We start from the raw sequence: 16,090 nt of genomic DNA on the forward strand, positions 1-16,090 counted from the left end.
TTTATTTATTTATTTATTTTTGGAACCAGGGATTGAACTCAGGCCCTTGCTCTTGCCAGGCAAGCGCTTACTCTACTGAGCTATCTCCCCGGCCCTTAAATATTATTGAAACACATCTTATTGATTTAATTGGTATTTGCCCCCTAAAACAATAAATAATATTGAGCTCAATTAGATTTCCATAGGAGGCCTGGTGAGATAGCTCAGTGGACTAAGCACCTGCTTAGGCAAGTACAGGGACTGGGCTTTCATCCCAGGTACCACGGGCATGCCGATCCCATCCTGGGGTGCGCCAAGCTGGCTATCCATACAGGGCCTGGTGGCACATGCTTGTGATCCCATCACTGGGGAGGCTGAAAACAAGATTACTAGGAGTCTGAGCTGCGTAGTGAAACCCTGTACCAAATACATAAAAATAAATTTCCATAGGGCAAAGTCTTTGAGTTTCTGCCAAATGTTGATTGATCCACTCACTTTCTATTACGTGAAGTTTTCTTTTAAAGTTTTCTTAAACTTTGCACGAGGTAATAATTAATTGAATTTATGGAGTATTAGGAGCCACCTGTATTTTCTCAGTTTGATGTTCCTGGATATCCCACTTTTGGCTTGCCTCAGCCATTGAGTGAAGAGGAGTTGTCTTGAGTTGTATGTAAAATATGTTGTTAAGGGATCGTCCAGATCAGCAGACTAAAGCACCTGCTTAGGCAGAGTGCAGCGGCTAGGGTTCAATCCCTGGCCTGTCATACCAGCCTCGCCCCTAGGGCGCGCTCCTGTAATCCCAGCGTTTGGGAGGCTGAAAACAGGAGAATCACAAGTGTGATCTACATAGTGAGACCTTATAGAACTTGTAGACCCTGTACTAAAAATACGCTTATATATATATAATTTTTTTTTTCTTCCTCGAATGCCTTCAGGGCACTTTTGGCCAGCTGGAGAGGTGTGAGGTTCGAACTCCAGCAACCTGAGGTTGACAGCTTTGTGGAAGCAGCCACTTAAAGGCCTGAGCTAGGGCCAGGCCCCCTATAATTTTTATAAGCAAAACTTTTAAAGTTTTTTGGGAGAGGTTTATGTTTTTACTTTTTTGGTACTGAGGACCAAACCCAGGGCTTCCAGCTTGCTAGGCAAGAGTTCTTCCGCTGTGCCAAATCCCTAGCTGCAAAACTACTTAAAATTTTTTTTTTAAACATTTTTTAAAAAAATTTTATTTATGTATGTGTGTGTGTGTGTGTGTGTGTGTGTGGCCAGCTCAGCCCACCAGGGGGGGGGGCGGGCTGGCATGTGGTGCTGGGGGATTGAACCGTGGTCCCTGTGCTTTGCTAAGCTTGTTCTAAGTAGGTGCTTTAGACCACTGAGCCATTTCACCAGCCCCTACTTAAAATTTTTTAATGACAAGAAGACAATGTAGGGGCCGGGGAGATGGCTCAATGGAATAAGCGCTTCCCTGGCAAGCACAAGGGCCTGAGTTCAATCCCCGGCTCCAAAAAAAAAAAAAAGAAGACAACATAAACTTGGTACAGGAAGCAGAATAGCCTTCTACACAGCTTCATTGTCACCTGTGCAGCTGCCCTTAAGCACTTGGATTTGAGTCATAAAAAACATAGCTAAAAATCATAAAATGATTTAAGCTTACCATTTTGTAGAACCACATTATTAGCTAACTCTGACCTTAACCCCATGTGGACTATGACCTGAGTAGACCTAGGAAATGACTTAGTGCTCAGTAGTAGTTGGTTGAAGTTTAGAGTTGGGAGTTCTTCGCATTTCTTCTAACTTTCAAAATAGATTCCTTAGCTTAGTGTGATAAGTATTAAAGAATAAAAAGCCCCCTTAGGGCTATGGAGACAGCTCAGAGGTCAAAGTGCCTGCTTGGCAAGTGCAAGCACCAGGGTTTGATGCCCAGCATCACATGCCTGTAATCCCAGTGCTGGGGAGACTGAAACAGGAGTATCACTACAACCTGAGTAGTGAGACCCTGTACCAAATACATTTAAAAAAAGGCCCCCTTAGCAATTTGTAAGTAGTAGATAAGTGGGCGTGTTTTGTTACTTTAATAGAAATAGTACTTTTTTTTTTTTTTAGGTTTAGCATTAATTTTTTTAAGAGTTGGGATTAACTAATTAGGTAATTAAGAACTACAGATTTTAAAAAATATGTGATGTAAAAAATACAATAAAGCAAAAAGAGGGACTGATGGAAATTCTGGTTCTTGGGATTTTTCCTCTAGCTTTTGATATTTACTGTACCATTAACTTTCCTGAAGAAATGACTGTTGGTAGTTAAAATGACTTAGGGTGAAGGTAGCTCAGTGATGAGGCACTTGCCTGGCATTAGAAGACCCTGCTTTCCATCCACAACATTGAAAAAGTAACTTTTTTTTTTTTAAGCCAGGAGCTTATTGTGTTGAGTAGGTGTGTCTTGGGGCTCAAATCATCCTGGTTTAGCTTGGCTGGGACCACAGATCTAGGCTTTACTTGAATGCATAAAAATTATCAGTCAGGCATGGTGGTACATGCCTGTATCTCCTGTCACTCAGGAGTCTGAAGCATAAGGATCACTGTGACTTTGAGGTCATCCTCAACTACATAGCTGTCTCAACAAAATTGTTTTTGTTTTTTTAACCTATACCACCTTTACAGGGTTTTAGGGGTGGGGGCAAGAGTGTTCCAGTCCCCTTTTTTTTTTTAAATTGTGGTAAAGTACTTCTATATCATCTTAGCCATTTTTAAGCATAGAACTCAATGGTCTTTTTTTTTTTTTTTGTATGTTGGGGAAAGGTCTACAGGGTAATCAGGGTCTCACTACTACTAGATCGGACTCATAGTGATTCACCTGATTACAGCCTCCCAAGAGCTGGGATTACAGGTGCCTACCACCACACCCAGTCTCAATTGCAGTCTCAGTGCCTGGCAGGCAGTTGAATCTCCGCCCCTGAACCTGCTTGCAGGCACTTTTGGCCAGCCCAATCTCTATGTGTTTTGGATATTCTATTTTCAGATACAATTTCCAAGTATTCTCCCATTCTGTAGATTGTCCTTTTTTTCCCTCCTAGTAGTGGGGATTAAATCCAGGGCTTTTATACAGAGCTGTATCCTGGTGCATTCATTTTGAAACCATGTCTTCTAAATTGTCTAGGGTAGACTAAAATTTTGATCCTCTTACCTGGCTGACAATGTCTTCAGTGTACAACATTTTAAAATTCTCAAGGAAATCTATCTTACTTGTGTTTTTATTGTTGTTGGCTGTGTTTTGGTGTTGAAATTGTAGTATCCTGTTTCACCAGTCAGTACTTTGCAGTTGTTTTGGTGCTAGGAATTGAACCCAGGGCCTTGCATATGTGAAACCAGATACTCTACCACTGAGTTAAACCCCAAGTCCTATATTTTTTAGTGTATTAGGATAACTGTTATTGTACATACCAAGGAAATGTAACTGTTCTCTTTGCAGTACTTGGAATGCACATTTAGTGAAATTCTCTTTGAATTGTCTTCAAAGGCTTCTGTAGATCACTAACTTAAAGGTGAACATTTGATTTTGAAATTGTCTAGTGCACTAGTCACTTGAAATCAAATCCTGTGAAAATAAGAGATTGATAAGAGTTGAATGGTTGAAATGCTCATTTTAAATTGAAGTGGTATATTATGCCCAGCTAATTTTGCACTGGAGTACATAAAACATTCAGAATGCTGACATTTTTAAAAACTCATTAAAAAATATCACATTGCAAATTTGACTTAATGCAGAGGCACGTGAGATATATAAGGCTTTTATTCTTTTTGATACTGGAAATTAAACTGAGGACCGTGCTTGCCAAGCAGGCACTGAACTGTATATCCCTGGCCACGCTTTTTTTTTAATTTTAATTTTTCTAGTGTATTTAGTACAGGGTCTCACTACACAGATTGGACTTGTAGTGATCCTCCTGTTTTCAGCCTCCCCAGTACTGGGATTATAGGCGTGTGCCGCTGTGCCCAGTCTCTGTCCCTCAAGAGTGGGGCCAGCATGGCACTCCAGAGATCCAGCCTGGTCCCTGTGTCTGCCTAAGCAGGTGCTTTAATCTGAGCTATCTGGCTGGCCCAAGGTTTTTATTTTATTTTATTTTATTTTTTTCAGAGCCGGGGATTGAACTCAGGCTCTTGTGCTTGCCAGCGAAGCGTTTATTCCACTGAGCTATTTCCCCAGCCCCCCAAGGTTTTTATTCTTGATAATTGGGTTAAGTGAGACAATACGAAAGCAATCTGTGAGTACATGAAAATAGTTAAGGACCAATTGTAAAAAATTTTTAATGTGTTGTAAAATGTATACGGTACAAATGCAAGGTCGATAACTCATTTGTGCTGGCTTGTATCATCTTGGTTCAGGCTGCTTGCCAGCAAGATGTATGAATTACTCCCCATAGTGAATGAGTTAAGGTGACAGTTAGGAGCCCTAAGTGAAACTCTGGAAGAACAGTAAGGTAAAAGGTCTGTTGTACTTTTTCTTTCATCCTCGGGGTACTTTTTCTATAGTTTGGAAGGTTACTAGTGTAAAATACTCCTTTAGTCAACTGTTGAATGAAATTTTGATTTGTTTTATCAGTACCTCCACAGGTGGTATGCTCCTGGAATAGACTGTTTAATACATTTGGGATAGGCCCAAAATAAAAAGAATTAACTCACTAATGCTTCTATTTGTCAGTTGCAGGTAGGAAACTATAGCTCTAAGAGCTTTCCTTAACTTTTTTTTCCCTTTGCTTACCACTTGTATACTTATCTCTGCCGGTTTTCCTTTTTTTAAAAAAATTTATTTTTTAAGGAGAGTACAAAGTAGGCCTGGGAGATAGCTCAGTAGAATAAGGGTCCTGAGTTCAAACTCCAGTGCTGCAAAAAAAAAGTACAAAGTAGTATTACAACAGAAAAACTATGATACAGAATTTAAACAATAATGAATTTTGCAGTATTTGTTGTACCACATAGTGTTATCTTCAAATTAGTTGTTCATATTACCAGATATGTGTATGCAAAATTGGAATATGTGAAAGTAAGAGAGATAAAGGGAAAAAATTGAAAAGCAAAACAGATTAAGGATTAATTCCTTTCCTAGATGAACAGAAATCCATAGTACAGTTGTTCAAACTATCCTGCTTACATATATAGATATTTCTCTTTCACCTACTTAATTCCTTCCTTTTGAACAAGTTCATTCCCTTTTCCCTGTATCTATACCTTTTCCTTTTAAAGAGCTTAAGTAGAGGAAAAAACAATACCCAGTGTGTAAGATTTTTAAATATAAGGATAAAGTAACTAAAATAACTAAGAGCAGTGGTGGTGAATGGATGGCCTGGTAAGTACAGAGTATGTTTTCATGGGGCATTTAAGCTGAACTGTGAAGGATGGTAAAAAATATTTTAACTTGTAAAAAGTTAGAAGATTGACTCTGGGTCCACCCTCTTAAAAATTGTATTGGGTGCCCATCCTGGGCAACATAGAACCTATCTCATGGGGGCCTGGCCCTACCTCAGTCCTTTAAGTGGCTGCTTCCACAAAGCTGGCAGCCTCAGGTTGCTGGAGTTCGAACCTCACAACTCTCCCGCTGGCCAAAAGTGCCCTGAAGGCATTCAAGGAAAAAAAAAAAAAAAAAACCCTTAGAACCTATCTCAAGAAAAAAGAAAAAAGGAGACAAAGAATGGTAAAATTAGAAGATGTTTAATAAATGAAAATACAGGAAGAGAAACAGTTTGGATATGGTGAACAAATAAAAGGGAAGATAGGTTGATACCATGTCACGGAGAGGTTTTAAATTTTAACCTGGAAGTGAGATGTTTGCAAATATTGGGGAGATGGGTTTGTGGGAGTGAAATATCTTGGGCCCACAGAAAATGTGCTTTTTATTTTTTGGAGTACCAGAGATCAAACTCTGGACCTTGCGCTTGCTAGGCAGGTGCTTATGCTGCTGAGCTATCCCTGGCTTTTAGGATTTTTTTGGAGGGTGGGGCTGGCTCAGGCTGCCTTAAAGGCTGGTCTGGTGCAGCATGTGGAGCTGGGGATGGAACTACAGTCCCCTGTGCCTGACTTGAGTTTGCTCAAGCAGGCGCTTTAAACAACTGAGCTAACCAGCAAGCCCCCGAGACGTGCTTTTTTTTAAATATTGATTTCCCAGTTACTTTGTATTTAGGCAAGTCATGAATCATTTTAAATCTTGAGTTTTCCTACTTTTATAAAATAGGGATAACAGGCACTGTTTTGTCACATCAGTTTGAACACAGATGCTTTAAAAACAATTATTAATTAGTCAATTTTGGATATGTGGTCAGATAGATTAAAGTGACACAGTTGGTGGGTAGATTGGAAGTTGCAAATTATAATAAATTGATCTGTTAAACTAACAAGGACTATACAGTTAACCTTTGAACAAAATGAATTTGAACTGTAGAGGTCCACTTACATGCAGAATTTTTTTTTTCTTTCCAAATTTGTCAAAGCAGTAGCATAGTGGGGAAATAAAGGTATGGAGGAGTGTGGTTTAGGGGTGGAATATTTAACTACCATGCACAAGCCCCTGTATTTTATTCTAGCACTGTGAAAAAAGCTGTCATAGGTGTGTAAGATAGACTATAGGTAACAGTCTGCTTTGTCATATTTACATCCATAAATTTATACAAATCATGTAAAAAGCTAACACCAAAATGAATAAAAACACAGACTATACATGGTACCATTCACATGGAAGAGAAATGGAAAATACAATATTAACTATACAGTTAGTATATACGGTACTGTAATATTAAGCTCATAGGCACTTGTGAAGAGAGAGGTCCACCATTGCTTATCTCATTGTTCAAGAGTCAATGTATATTTTTGACATTCACAGAAGGATGGTTGTATTGAGGGGTCATGCTGTTTCATTTAGGCTAGCCTCAAACTCTTTGACAATCCTCTTGACTGAGCCTCCTAAGTGCTGGGATCACAGAAGGATTTAAATGTTCAATTTCACAAAATACATACTAAGTATTTTCACATTTACTGATGTATTTTTTTGAGGTTGCTCCATGAATGCTTTTGACATCCTTTGTGTACTTGCAAATTTAGCAGCTTAAGAAAGGGGTTTTAGCTCTGGTTGAATTTCCTATATTTAAGAAAGGGTCCTTGTTTTTCTCTGATATGGGACAAGTATAAAAATGGATACCAAAAAAAAGTGGATACAAGAAATGATTTCTCACATAATTTGAGAACCCCCATGACTTGCTGTTAGGTTTAACATCCATACTGGCTACTTGACTTCTAGTGCCTATTTTGTGTGTAGTTATAATGAATTTAATTTAGTGTAAGTGGGAAAGGTTACTTGTAAGGATTTTACTGAAGTTGAAATTGAACCCCTAGATTTTAATAGCTTATGTCCTGAGGGTAAGAAAGATAACTACCCATCTTATGAAAGTGTAGAAATTTGTATTACTAGTAGGAAAAGCAAAAATTGTTTATTAACATCACAGTTGTAGCAATTCTATTTCAAAATTTTTCCTTTCTAAAGTGAACCAAGCTGAAAAAAGCAAGCGAAGAGAAAAAGAACAAAACTAACTTGAGTTCAAGTTTCTATTGTGTGCATTTAGAAGTGGTCCAGATGCTAAAAGTTACTTGAAATCATGGCTGTCTTTCTTTAGATATAGTCAAACTGAAAGAGTAGAGAAGTTTTCTTTTTTTTTTTTTAAATTTTGAGACTGATTTGCTAAGTTGCTTCTGACTGGGTTCAAAATTGATTATCCTCCTGCCTCAGCATCCTGGTATTTGGATTATAGGCATTCACCACCATGCCCAGCTTAGATGTTCATTTTTGTAAAACGGTTGAGTTAAATTGAGACAATGATACTGTTCAGTTTTGAAAACAAGTTTCAGATTGGTTTTAGCCCTCTAGTGTTTTCCTTTGAGAAATTTTAGAATTAAATGCTGAATGAATCTGATTGGAATACACATAATTGTTTTTTTTTTAATTGCTGTTCTTGTAGGTCGAAGACAGGTGAATGTCAGCAATGTCAAATTGATTGTTTAGTGCTGCGTTATGTTATTTTCTGCATGATTTATTTATAAGTATCCCATTCAGATTAATACCAAGCATAGTGAGAAGGGATAAACATAATTCATATCATGAAGGAACCCAGGCTCATAGAGAAATACATGGAAATAATTATATTACTAGTATGTTGCCTGTAGAAAATTGTAAAATGCTGTTGTAATATCTAAGGTTAGGAGAAATGAGAAAAAGGTAAGATCCTCCTCCCAAAAAATGAGTGCTTATCCTATTTATTGTACTTGGATATTTTAGGTGGACAGAGATTTTGAAGATTGACAGCCATTTAGTTTGTTACTAGGAAAGTGAATGGTAGGTGTTTAAAAACCTTTAATTTAGGCTGAGGAGATAGCTCATTATCCTAAGCGCTTGCCTAGCACTTGCAAGGTTCTGAGTTTGATCTCTGGTGCAAAAGAACCCACCAAAACAAAAACAACTTTAATTTGGTCATCTTGTTGATGTCAGAGTACTGTCTAGTTCTAGAAATAAACAAGAAACAGATCCAATCTCAGCTACATAAACTCTTATAGGCAAGAGAATACATGTTTAAGCAATGTGGTTGTTAGTCATTTTTAGTTTAAATGCTTTCATAGAAACAGAACTGTAGCCTACTGGGGGACAAGGGGTGGGAAGCCTAGGACATACTCTGTCCATTTACAATTTATGGTTCCAACCAGTAGCCATAGAGAATAAATCTTGGGAAGCTGGGTATGAGATATATTAGTATTCTCAGCATTCTGGGAAGCCAAGGCAGAAAGTATGTTAGTTCAAGTAGCACCTGGGCCATTTAGCAAAAAAACCCTCTCTCAAAGTAAAATGGGATGGGCATTGAAATTATTTAAAAAAAGAAGAAAAAAAAAAGTAAAATGGGATGGGGATGTAGCTCCAATGCAAGGCCCTGGCTTCAATCTGCAGTTCCCCAGTTAAAAAAAAAAAAAAAAAAAAATTGGTTAGTGGTAAAGTAGCCAGTGAAAAACCACTGCAAGAGTATGTGTAAGATACTACGACTTAACCTTTGGACTTAGAAAAGGAGAATAGGGCCCAGGGAGATAGCTCAGTAGAATAAGTGTTTGCCTGGCAAGCTCAGGGTCCTGAATTCAATCCCTGGTACTACAAAAAAAAAAAAAAAAAAAGGAGACTAGATGACTATTGGTGTAATTGAATCCTTTTTCCTTTGACTCTACTTCTGTTTTGTTCATCTTTTAATCTTCCTGCTATATTTGTTGGTCAATTGTTGATGTTCATTGAGTCACTTTTATATGCTGCGCAAACTTCTCTGGGTAATTCTCTTACTGTTTATTAAGCATTAATACTTACTCAGCTATTATACTGTGTTCAAACCATACCATCAACATCACTATAGTACATTAAAGTTGAATTTGTTCTCTAAGACCTGTTCTTCTTCTGCCTTCTGTCTCAAGTGAGTTACACTAACCCAGTTTATCCAGTGTGGATGCAGAACTTAAACATCTCCTTTATTTATTATTTATGTATTTATTTATTTTTTGGTTCCCTTTTTCATCTTTGATACAGCTATGTTATTTTGTGCTTTTTTTTCTTACAGTGCTAGGAATGAAACTCTAGAATAGTGTTATCACTAAGCTACATTCCCAGCCCTTTTAAAATTTTTAAATTTTGAGACAAGCCCTTGTTAAGATGCCTGGGCTGGCCTTGAACTTTGTTTATCCTGCCTTAGTTTCCTGAGCAGCTGAGATTTCAGGTGTGCACCACATCTGGCTTGTAACATTTATTGGGCTGTATTGCTGATGTCACTTCGTTGTGTTAAGCTCCTTGGGGGAATTAATACTTAAGTATATTAATCTCAGATTTCTTCAGTGGCTTCTCTTCATCTGTATAATAATAAGCTTCCCCTAAACAGTGTTCTTCCCTGTAATCTACCATTCGTGACATTCAGCTTTACTAAAGTGCTTGTAATCCTGAAGTATGGGTTAGTTAACTTAGTGTATTAAAGAGCTGCATAGTAAATATTTGAGGTTTTGTGAACTCTAGGGTCTCCGTTGTGCCTTGTGTTCTAATAAAACTTAATTTGTTAAATTAGGGCAATGAATTAGGAACCTGGCACACTTTGCTCTTTAATACCACGAATCTTGGTTCATGTTTTTGCTTTAGAATAAAGCTGACCAGACTCTAAGCTCATAGGGGATGCTTTTTTTCTTCCTCCCTTTTTTTTGTTCATTTTCTTTGTTCTTTTGCTAGGAATCCAATTATGAAGCTTGGACTCATAGTGATCTAAGGCCTTGTACATGGTAGGCAATTGCTGTACCCACTGAATACAGCCTCAGCACTTACAGGGCCCCACAAAATTTCCGAAACTGGCATCAAACTTGAAGTCCACCTACCTCGTGGTCCCAAGTAGGGGGAGTCTATCTCTTCTACCATGCTTAACCCTAGAAGTTTGCACTAGAAAAATTTCACATTGGATGTAGTGGTTTAAATTACAAAATTTTAGCAAAATTGCCTACTTCTGATGTATATTATCAGCAGAGGCCTTTACTTACATTTCCTACTTTGACCCGCTGGGCATTTTACAATAACTTTGCATAATTGGATGCTGTGATCCCTCTTCAAAAAAGCCCTGGCAAATTAAAGATTTGACTTGTAAGTGTATGAAGAGGGTAGTATTAAAAGATCAATTACTATATAATGATTTTTTTTAATCCTTTAAAGTACTTTCTATATAACCTTGTACTATTGTTTAGCTTTTCTTGAGGTAGTTAAAATGTGTACAATAATATTTCATATTCAAAATGAAATGAGAGGGGCTGGTGAAATGGCTCAGTGGTCTAAAGCACCTACTTAGAGCAAGCTTGACAGAGCACAGGGATTATTTTCTTACGCCTGTTAATAGTTCTTGTTAGTAAGGTTGTTTAAGCATGGTATATAATAAAATGATTCTTGTTTCCTTTTTATTTTAACCTTGTTTGCATTTCAAGAAAATTTAAATTTTGATAAAGGCGGGCTGGGGATGTAGGTTTTTGGTAGAGCATTTGCCTAGCATGTAGTAAACTTAAGTTCAGTCCTTGTCACTGCAGAAATACCTGTTTTATAAAGGAGTACTCATAGGAATTACATTAAATAACAAGAGAAATTTGGGTTCATTTTTCAGCTCAGCTCACCTACTTGGTTAGAAGCTATACTAATACATGGGTAGTTTTTTATTTTATTTTACTGCTTTTCCCTCAACAGACATCATAATCAAATTCACTATCCCAGAGCCCACATTTAAGGATAATAAAATTTTCTTACCCAAGGGGTGGCCAAATAGCTCAGCAGATTAAAGCACCTGCAAACAGGGACTAGGGGTTTGATTCCTGGGCCTGCCATACCAGCCCCACCCCCAGGCACACTGAGACAGCAGTTGAGACCGGGCGTGGTGGCCCACACCTGTAATCCCAGCACTTGAGAGGCTGTAAACAGGAGCATCACTACAAGTCCGATCTAGTAGTGAGACCCTGAACACCCTGTAGACCCTTACCTAAAATACGGGGGGGGGGGGGTGGTTTTTTTTTGTGTGTGTGTGTGTGTGTGTGTGTGTGTGTGGTACTAGGGATCAAACTCTGGACCTTGTGCTTGCCAGGCAAGCACTAAAAATTTTCTTACCTAAATAAAAATATAGTTGGACGTGGTGGCGCAGGGCTATCATTCCAACATTGAGGAGATAGAGACAGTATTGCCATGAGTTTGAAGCCAGCCTGAACTAAGATCCTTTATCAAAAATCAAACCCAAAAATAAAAATCCATGCTACTTGAGTAAAACCTTAGATTCAATGATCTAGTTTAAGATAAGGAAATATCTTTAACCTACTAAAATACTGCTAAGTGTTTTTGATGTTTTTATTGAAATATTTGTACGTTTTTAAAACACACGTGTGGTTGTTACTGTGATCTATCTACTCTCACCCTCACCACCATAATATTGGGGCTCAAAACCTAGAATGTTTGCCGGGTAAGCACTCAACTACTGAGCAACAGCCCATCCTTTTTTTTTTTTTAATGTATTTGTTTGTTACAGGGTCTCAATACACAGCTCGGACTCAAAGTGATCCTCCTGTTTTCAGCCTCCCCAGTGCTGGGATTATAGGCGTGTGCCACTGTGCCTGGACTCTGGCCTCTTAACTGGGCAGGCTGGTGCGACATGTGCTGCTGGGGATCGAACTGTAGTCTCTGAGCTTGCCTAAGCAGGCACTTTAGTCCACTGAGCTATCTTGCTGGGCTGTAATACCCCATCTTGACTCAGGTGTATTCTTCTTCCTCAAAAAAAGTACAGGGACAGATTAAGGCTTGAGTACAGAAAAAGAAATTTTACAGCATAGATAGGCTGAAATGAAAGATTTAATTAACATTTCTCTCAATGTATAGCTAAGTACAGATTTATTTTTATATAATGCCAACCAAAAAAATATTGTAATTAGCATACATAAAAGGAATTTATTTACTCTGTAAACTGAAATTTGTGTACTTTAACTAAAAGAAAAACCAAGGGGTTGTTGCTTTTTTGCACTGAGGTCAGCTAACACAAGGTGTTAGGATTTACGTTTGGATTCTTAAAATAGGTCGTTCCAGACATGGTACTTCATGACTATAATCCAGCACTGCGGAGGGCTGAGGCAAGAGAATCCAACAAATTAGTGAGAATCCTGTCAATGTAAAGTAAAAGGGCTGAGGGATGTAGCTTGGTCTGAAGGGCCTGAGGTCAATGGCAGGGTCATTCATTTTGAGATGAAATTTAGAGTAACATCTCTTTTAAACATAGACTGTTTTCACCTATTTCTCATTGTAGAAAACTAATGATGTTAGGGATAGTATTGGAATGACAGAATTTCCTTCCTGATGTTTTAGTTTTTAGTTTTCCAGATTAGATTGGTTAGGGTTCTTCTCGTCAGGCCTCCTAAAGAGAAGGGAACTTTCCTGCTTACCTTTGAATAGAGATCTGTGCAAAGTAAATGCCATTAGCCTACATGTAACTATTGATTGCCAAATGATTGTTTATGCCATTTCCCAGATTTGGTTTATAATTTTAGGTGTACACAGTTGTTTTACTCCTGGAGAGGGATTATGTTATGTAACCTATGTCCAGATATTTTCCATTTTCATGGGCTTGTTTTATATTTTTAAGTTATATTTGGTTGCTGATAAATTTGATGAGAATTACACAGAAGCTAGTGATAATAAAATAGCCTTTCTATCCTTTTAAAGTGACAGTTGTAATTTTTCTGTTGTAATACTATTTTGTGCTCTTCTAATTTTTTTTTTTTTTTTTAAAGAAATGATAATTGTGAGACTGGGCATGATGGTGCATGCTTGTAATCCCAGTACTCAGGAGACTGAGGCAGGAGGATTATTGTGAGTTCAAGACCAGCCTGTGCTACAAAGTGAGCTCATGGCCATCCTGAGCGGCATAGTGAGACTCTGTCTTAAAAACAACAAAAAAAGGGCCGGGGAAATGGCTCAATGGAATAAGCGCTTCTCTGGCAAGTGCAAGGGCCTGAGTTCAATCCCCAGTTCCGCCAAAAAAAAAAAAAGAAAAGAAAAAGTAGGACAGTCATGAAAAATGTGTACTTTTGGTTTTAGTTTATGGCTTTCACTGAGTAGCTCTAATACAGTATTTCTTCTTTTTTCTGCGGAACCGGGGATTGAACTCAGGCCCATGCGCTTGCCGGGGAAACGCTTATTCCACTGAACCATCTTCCCAGCCCCTACAGTATTTCTTTCAAAGGTGTATTTGTTCCTGCTATATGATAGTCACTACTCTCTATGTATCCTTTGTGAGGCTTTCTTGTATGCTAGGTAGAGTTCTTACTGCCTCCACTATGTGTGTCACTAGAGTTTGGCCACATACCTATTATTGTAAGATGCTTATAGTAGGTACATTGTAGATGTTTTAAATGAAACTAGAGCACATGAGGATTATGTCAATAATGAGTGTGAATAGGATTTTTCTATGGGTTAAAATAAGAGGTATAATTTAGTGGTCAGAAATCACTTGCCTCTGTGCTTGAAACCATTAAGCTTTAAGGGTAATGAATCAAATTTGTTGAATGCTTTATTCAAAAGTTTTGGGCACCTCATTGAAGCATGCGAGGTTACCAAGAAGTACTTGTGGGTTTTTTTTGTTTGTTTTTAAATAGCAGTGAACCAGGAGAAAAGCTTTTGTTTGCTGAAAACTTGTAAAATAATCCTTTTTTGTTTTTTGTAGAAATGGAATCTATTTGGAATTTGCAGAAGCAAGGTAAGAATGGTTAGCTTAATTGAAATGTACTAATCAGTCAGTAAGCATTTTACATTGTTTTGTGTTACTAGCTGCAAATAGCTGCAGGGCTAGAACTTCCTAGAATGGTGAAACACTAATTAAAAATAATATATGAGCTGGGTGTGGTGGTGTACATCTGTAATCCCAGCACTCAGGAGGCTGAGACTGGAGGATCACTGCAAGTACAAGACCAGCATGGACTACAAAGTGAGTTCAAGGCCAGTCTGAACTGCATAGTGATACCCTGTCTCAAAAAGATATCCCCTCCCCCCCAAAAACCCAATATTTGAAAAACGTTCATTTATCTGCTGGGAAAGAATACAGATGGTTTTTCCATTATAATTCCAAAAGTAAGACAAGAAGCCAAAAGGTATAGCTTAGTGTATAGCTCAGTAATAGTGCATGGTTAGCATGTACTAGACCTTGGGTTCAATCCCTAGCCACTGCCAAGTAAAACCCCCATATATGTTATTTACATATGAGGGAAATGAGGCCCCCAGAGGTTATTATATAAATCAGCTGGGCTACAGTGTAAGTTTGCCTGATTTCCTAGCATTGTTTTTTCTTAACCTCTCCTACCTCCTTTTTGGTGGTATTGGGAGTTGAACCCAGGGTTTTTACACTGAATACCTTCAATGCCCTACCCCTCCCTTTGTGGGAGATAGAAGTCTCTCTAAATTCCCTGACTGGGCTTGAATTTGCAGTGCTCCTGCCTCCACCTCTAGAGTAACAGGAATTTATAGTAACATTTTAGATTAGCTTTGCAGTCTTTGTCCAGTCACATTGTTTTATATGTTGAACTCAGAAAATCCATAGAATTTTTTTATTTCATTTTTGATGTGATGCTAGGGATTGAACTCTGCCTTTTGCACATGCTGAGCACATAATTTTGATTCTGTTAAGAATGAAGTAGTACTGTGGATTAGGATTATATTAGTTGTACCAGACTACTTTAAAGTACCTGGTGTTAGATTTTGCTTGAACCATTCCTTGCTGATTAGAATTAAGTAAAGTCAACCATTGCTGGTCTGTATAAGATTTGAGGTCCTCACTGGGTGGAATATCTTGTTGATGGGAATCTGTTGTAGTGCAAAACAACTTAGAGTTTTGAGAGACTAGATCACACATATTTGATACAAAGAAGTAATGGCTATTTAACTGCCTTGTAATGAGAAGGGAGACAATTATTTGGAATTTGTTTTTGAATCATGGGTGTTTTGGGATTCCTGGCCTTATTTTTATTTATTTTAACCTTTCCTCTAGATCCCAAAAGGATAATCACTTACAATGAAGCCATGGATAGTCCAGATCAATGAAGGACCAGACTGCCTATTCATTACTTTTCTGCAGCATTAGAGCCACCGTTCATGAGGGACACAAAGGCTTTTATGCTCCTAGATCTTCAATGCAGCAGAGGAACCATAAGTAGAATCACAGGATAATATATACAAATATATATACACACACATTTTTTTTTTACTACAAGATGGTCCTTCATTTATATCCACCTTTTTTGTTTAGTTTTGTCAGACATGGGTATTCCATTGTCACTTAAATATTGTAGGTGTGTCAATTCAGCAAAACAACCCAATATAGTCCAGTAGTCCATAATAGTAGTGGGTTATCTGCAGGACTGGCAATGTCAGCAGTTGTTGACTTGAGCCTTTTACAGCTCAGCATATTAATATGGCTTTACTTTTTATACCTCATGTTTATACTTTTCTGCTGGAAGGTTAATACCAAGATAAAGCAAGACCTATATAACAAAAGATGTAACTTCTA

At 37.9% G+C, this 16,090-nt stretch overlaps 1 protein-coding gene across 1 annotated transcript in view; it reads left to right on the top strand.

The window, feature by feature from the left end:
* The window catches only part of Nufip2 (NUFIP2, FMR1 interacting protein 2), a 24,955-nt gene extending 9,193 nt beyond the window's left edge, over positions 1–15,762 (top strand). The window contains exons 3-4 of the mRNA XM_023719898.1: positions 14,255–14,287; positions 15,572–15,762. The gene's annotated coding sequence lies outside the window, so the exon portion shown is untranslated. The remainder of the gene's footprint in view (positions 1–14,254; positions 14,288–15,571) is intronic.
* Positions 15,763–16,090: the final 328 nt, after the last annotated feature.

This window comes from Octodon degus, unplaced genomic scaffold (genome assembly GCF_000260255.1).
Source record: "Octodon degus isolate 3935 unplaced genomic scaffold, OctDeg1.0 scaffold00072, whole genome shotgun sequence".
In the NCBI taxonomy this organism is placed as follows: Eukaryota; Metazoa; Chordata; class Mammalia; order Rodentia; family Octodontidae; genus Octodon; species Octodon degus.